Genomic DNA, 6,730 nt, shown 5'->3' with positions numbered 1-6,730 from the left:
GGTCACGCTTTGGGAGACCATCGCTACCCTGTAATTAGGCAGATGTAAACCAGATGTCAGCCCAGTGCTGCATCTGTGGCCTCCACAATACAAGGGTCTGTGTGCAAGGAGCTTGGTCCACGCAATAGTGACAACCATCAATCCACTCAGAAGAACTGTTTCATAGAGGTTGAGAAAGGATAGGGTAGGAGAGTTTTATGAGGAAAGAACCATCACCATTATGTACAAAGAATCCCATCACCTTTTTCTCTTCTTTCAAAATTTCCCCTCTACTGCTTCCTCTACTGAGCAGGATAAATATGGCAGTTTCACCACACAAAATGGATTTTGAATGGCAAAAATACCATAAAAATTAAATATCAAAATGAACTACAATGAATTTTGTGCTTTTCAATGTAAATGACCAGGTTTATCATTATGAGAACAGTTTTTATTTCTCCTGTTATGCAGAGCAATTAGTGAACTGCCTTCTGACACATACGGGTTTCTTGAGTATCTTGGTTTGAAGCTGAAGTAGTCTATGTCATATTTCTACCAAACAATTATATTATTATCTTCCAAAAAATTTTGGTGAATACACTTTCTTCAACTGATTACATAAATATATTGCTACATAGTTTAGTTGTTTAATAGTTTTATACTTAACAATTGAATATTTGCTACACCCAGAAATGACTTCTGTATCTGGAAAATAAGGCTGAAGATGGTTTTTGGAATTCTTGTGTCTTTTATGCCCCGTAGTCACTACTCAGTTGGAGCCAGAGAAGCAGGTGCATACGTGTTCCTCTTTGTGGCCTCAATTATTTTCATGCTTCCATCTTGTTGCTGCTTTGTAACAAAATATTGAATGAATGAGGGAAATGAAGCATAAGTTGTGGAGACCAATTCAAGTAGAACTTTCCTTATCAGGTAGAATGCAAAAGCCTCTCTCTATTAGATGAATTGGAATTTGTTTTCATATTTTTATTTAGAAACAAATAGCAATGAGACAGTTTCAAATCCAATTAGTAGGAAAGTTTCAATAATTAATACATTCATATTGTTGTCTTATTGGTTATTCATTGTACAAGACTCATGATATTCTATTTACAAACTCTATTAGAACAAATCTTTCTATTCATTGAATTAAGAGAATGTAGCTGTATATCTGAACAAATATTTCTATTCATTGAATTAAGAGAATGTAGCTGTATATCTATCCTAACTATTTTGAATATACAGATACAAAATGTTCCTTCATTTGTATCCCCTTTTTTGTTTAGTTTTGTCATTTAAATATTATAGGTGTGTGAATTCAGCCAAATATTCCAAAATAGTCCAGTAGTCCATAAGAGTAGTGTGTTTTCCATAAGACTGGCAATGTCAGAGGTTGTTGACTTGAGCCTTTTATAGTTCAGCATATTAATATGCCTTTACTTTTTATACTTTGTTTTTATACTTTTCTACTGGATGGCTAAGACCAAGATAAAGCAAGACCTATATAACGAGAAATGTAGCTTTTGCATCTTATAAGGTCAGTCAAATCCCCTCCCGACTTATCCTGGGACCCTGTACTGCAGTTTGTAGATCCTTTGTCAGTGTCAGCCATGTGGATGAGTCACAGCCATTGCTTGACCAATTTGCTCTCTGTGAAAAACTGAAATAATGTTTTCTTTCTATGTGAATCTCCTTAGGCACACTCTACATCATCGATGACTTTCCTCTGTTGCCCCATAATCTCCTTGATCAGAAACTTTGGGACACAACTGAGTTACATGATGCTGTAGTACAGGTTTTCCTATGGTTAAAATGCTTTGTAGTAGAAGGCTTGTGTTACCCGATCCTGCATTTCTTTTTTCCTTCTTTGAGTAACATTGATTTCCCTTTGTGGAACTGAGACTAAGCTGAGAGTTGCTTTTGACCAATCAGAATACCGACAACAACAACAACAACAAAAAGGTGGTCTCCACAGGCCATTTACCTACACTATCTCAGTTTGCTACCTTGATCCCTATCACCAGGAAAATAGGATATCTCTTTCCCAAAGCAGCCATCCAAATTCCTAGGGGAATCTGCCATTGATCTGGCTTAGAACAGTGGTGATAGCCATGATGGCCATAGTGTACAGAAATAGTCTGTGGATATTATAGGGTTTTGTTGTTGTTGTTTGTTTGTTTGTTTGCTTTGTAGAGTCTCACTATGCAGCTCATAGTGTTCCTCCTGTCTCAGTCTCCCCAGTGCTAGGATTACAGGAGTGCACCACCACACCTGGTTTCAGTGGCCTACACAGCGTGTGATACCAGGGATCAAACCCAGGTCCTTGAGCTTGCCAGGTAGGTGCTTAGACCACTGAACTACCTCCCCAGCTCATGGGACACCATATTTACATTCCTAGAGATAAGTGCTGACATGGAAGAAAGTAAAATTGAAAAATGAATATATTGTTCCTGTAGGCTAAGTCCATCTGAGATTAGTTGCTTTCCATCCTGCCTACAGATACTACATATACCATGTTGCAAGTGACATGGTCTCACATACAAATTTTGTATTGCAGACCTGGGATTAGAAGCACAAAAATCTCTAATTCATCAGTTCTAGGCATTGTTGCCTATGTCAATTCCTGTACACTTCCTGTGGCATAAGCAAGTCCACAACCAAGAACTTCTTGGCAGACAGCATTAATGCGCATTGATTGACATACTTCTACGTACCGTGAGTCATGAGTACATTTATTATCTCTTGGCCTTCTACCAATTATGCAAATTACTTAGAAAGCTGAGGCTTTTAGTAGATCATATAAAATGTCTAAGTTACACAAGTGGCATCTGAGACAGTTGTGTGCTGGTTTGGAGTGCACTATTTGAATTGCACTTCTTAGACCCCTCTATTTCTACCACTATCTACTTGAATATCTAGTTCTACCACTTGCATGTTGTAAAACCATGGAGGAGTTATTTAAATGGCTCATGCCTCACTCTCCTCCTCTAAGAGTGAAGGTTATAACAGAGCAATACTGCAAAGTTTGGTTAAGGGGCTCAGACATTATACATAGATACATAGAATATGGGCTGCTAATTAGCAAGAGCATGGTAGGAATTAAGTATTGGGTTCCCTGGCTTTGTATGATTGGAATGAAAGAATAGAAATTCCTTCTACAACACACAGTCATTTGGCCATCTCAAACATAACTCTAAAATCACTTTAAGATAATCATCAGGGTCTCATTTAGCTGTTGGATTTGTTATCTCAGGAAATTTCTCCTTCCTCTTTGCATCAGCCTAACTTTAGGGCAGGAAAAAGGTGTGGTTCAGCGTGAGGGTCGGGTGCTACTGTCTTTTCTTTGTGTGGGGGGAGTTGGAGAGAGCATGAGCTCCATGTCTCTTTTTTAAAGGAGCCAGTAAGTCTTAGTCTGCCTGGAGTGAATTTACATAGCATCTCCATCAAAACTGAAATGGTCATGGAAGAGAGAGCCCCTCTTAAAAATCTGAAGGAATAGGGCCAGCCAGATAGCTCAGGGGAGTAAAGGGCCTGTTTAGGCGGAGCACAGTGGCCTGGGTTCGATCCCTGGCATGCCGTATCAGCTCTGCCTCTGGGGTGCACTGAGATGGCGATTGAGACAGCATGGTGGAGCGTGCCTGTAATCCTAGTGCTTGGGAGATGAAAACAGGAGAATCACTATGAGTCCAATCTCTGTAGTGAGACCCTATAGGCCCTATCCTAAATACATTTTTAAAACTCTGAAGGACTGTGTAGATAAATATTGCTCTCTTCCAATTCTTGATGAGTTATATCTCAGCCAAGAATGAAAACAGATCACTTCTCTTACTGATTCCCTTTAAAAATTTGTACTGAGTATCTACTGTGACCCCACATGACTTGCAGTGTCTCTACACTGGCTATACGCTTAGCCTGCAGCCTTATTTTCTTGGTCTCTCTTTCCTCGTCTATGCAGCGGTGCTAAGCGTCCCTAACTCCCAAGGTTGTGGTGCTAACCAAATGAGACTTAAAGTTTCCGAATTCTGAAAAGCTCAATAAATGTGGAATGATATGTTGTGGAAAGAAATCTGCGAAGAAAACAAGACTTCAACATTATTGTAAATGGTGGTTTTACAGCTCCTTTGGGAAGCAGGTAGAGTATAATGGTTTGTTAAAGCATGTATGGTAAATTAGACTTAGCGCCAGGGTCCCATATGGGAAGTGGCACAGAGTGGCACGTGGGGATAAACATGTAAGCCTAAAACTGCCTATTGATCATGGGAATTTCTGCATAGGCTTGACACTGTCTTGCAGAAATTCTTCCAAAGGCAGAATAAAGCCATAGGATTATATTTCTTACCACAACAAACTAAAGTATAATTTCACAAGCACAACAATAAATTAGTAAAGAGAATTTTAAGACTTGACCATATGTTAAGTATTATACTAGGAATACCTTAAGAATTTCTGTTAAATTACACAGCACCCTGTGATCTTGTCATATTTTATAGCTGAAGAAATAAATGGAGGCTTGGAGGAGTTACACAGCAAGCCCCAAATCAAAGTGCTACGAAATGAAAACACAACTCTACAGAAAATTCTGTTTTCTTAGTGAATGATTCCTGATAGGCCTTTTGTAAGGTGCAGCACCCAACGCGGATGTTGTAGAGAAGGTAAAAGTTGGATGTGAAAAGAAAGGAGAAGAGAGCAGCCGCTGGGAGGAAAATGCTCAGTGGAGGACAGCCATGGACTTGCAGAGAAGAATATGTGAGCAGAAAGCCAAAGCAGTGGCGGCTGGCAATGAGCTGTTTGAAGCTCAATGAAAATTAAGATTAAGAAAGTGGCTTCTGCACAGGTTAGAGAAGATTCCACACGTCAGCTCTTGAGTCAGTGCACATTTTGCAGGCACTGGAGAGAGACAGAAAGTCGAGGCCATGAATCATCAGTCACAGTGCTACCTCAGATGGTCACACTGCTGGCCACGTGCAGGAACAGACAGCAGAGAGAGCCTCAGCTCAGAGAGGTGGAGCAGGAGGCTCACCTAGCACAGTGGCAAGAGAGACCTGGTGTCTGCACATGAAAGGGGAAGAGGAAACTTGACTGTCAGTGCCCAAGAGACTCTTTTCTGATGACCTATTTCAGATATTTTGGTTTTGTTTTTCAGCTTTGTTTCTGGAGCAGATCAACTTTCTGGCTTAAAATCTAATAAAGCATGTGACTGCTGTTCACATTTCACAAACACATAGGCAGAGGGGGGAAAAAGCTACCCTGCCTGCAGCTTCTTGCGATTCCCTCATCCAAAGGCTCCTTCTTGTTGCCAAGAATGTGCAGGACTAGAGCCAGCCAGTCCTGGCAACCTTCCACTCTTCCTCCTCCTGGAGTCCCACCCCCGTCGACTCACAGGAGCTCAAACTCTTTCCAAAAGTAGAAAACCTGGAGACACCCTTCACCCCCTAGCCGAGCCCATTCCCTCCCAGTTCAACAAGCTTGGCCTTCTGGCTGAAAACTGAATATTTTGGACTTTGAAGAAAACATGCTCTGTTTCCCCTGATGGCATCTCCAGAGCAAAGGAGAAAGACTGGCCTTTGTTATGCTGTTCTAGTGGAAGATTATGGGCAGTGCCCAGAGTTGGGGGTGGGGTGGGTGGCAGGAGGTGAGGTCTGGTCAGTTGACTTAGCATAAGGCCCGTATTGTCTGAGCAGCCTCTCTTGAAGAAACAAAACCCTTCAAGGAGATGAGCAGCCCACTTGGACTCAGAGCTGGGCCGGTCTGGTTACCCACTGCTTTTTCACGCATGCTCCTTGTTCCTTTGATTCCTCCTGGGCTTCTAGCATAACCACAGTATTGCACTATGGAGCAACGTCTTCCTCTCACATGTTTTCTGAAGCAAAGGGTGAGGCAGAAGCATCTGGAGTACCTAAAGTGACACACACACTCACACAGCAGAGTTGGCAAAGTTAGCCCTCATTAGCAAGCCACCATCAGCAAGCATCAGGGCAATACCTGCTCTGGGACACAGACACCATTCTGGGCATAACTTAAATTTGAACCAAAGACCTTTAAACTCTGAACTTCTCACTCATCCCAGTGCTTTCTGTTTTTTTTGGCTATGAAATATTAAGTGCAAACAAAATCTTCTATTGAGTACAAATACACAAACTGTAAAAGAGATATGCTACTATAAACTCAATCTATTTGTTTAAACTTGTTTCACATATTTAAAGATAAGGGATAAAATTGATAAGCCATTTCTGATTAATACCAAAATTTAAACTTAAAAGCACATATAACAGCTGCAATTTTATATAATCTTCAGCATTTAGTTCATCTCTTTTTTTTTTGCTTTTGTTTTCATTGCAGTGTATTGAATGGATTCCTTTTCCATGTAGATAAATAGTTGCAAAGGTTTCACAGTTCCTAAATAACTCAACTTGGAATTTTCATGTACTAGATCTTCAGCAAAATTAGTCCAAATGTTATAAAGCTGAATTGTTATTAATGTTTATGATGAATCCAATTCCTTATCACAAATTTAAATGTCTAAGTCCATTCATTGTCCCTTAAAATGAATGTAAGAAGTAAGACATGACACTATGTCTTACATTTCAATGTTTCTCGTCTTGTATATAATGCACACCGAGGTATGTAAGAATACTATGGTATACTTAGGTACATACAAGGTATGGAAAAATGCTTCATACTATATAAGAATTGTCTATATGCTAAGTTGTATGTGAGAATATGATTCAATCAATTGAAAAGAGAGAAACAACAA

The sequence above is a fragment of the Octodon degus genome, unplaced genomic scaffold (assembly GCF_000260255.1).
Source record: "Octodon degus isolate 3935 unplaced genomic scaffold, OctDeg1.0 scaffold00006, whole genome shotgun sequence".
NCBI classification, from domain to species: domain Eukaryota; kingdom Metazoa; phylum Chordata; class Mammalia; order Rodentia; family Octodontidae; genus Octodon; species Octodon degus.
This window is presented reverse-complemented; position numbering follows the sequence as displayed.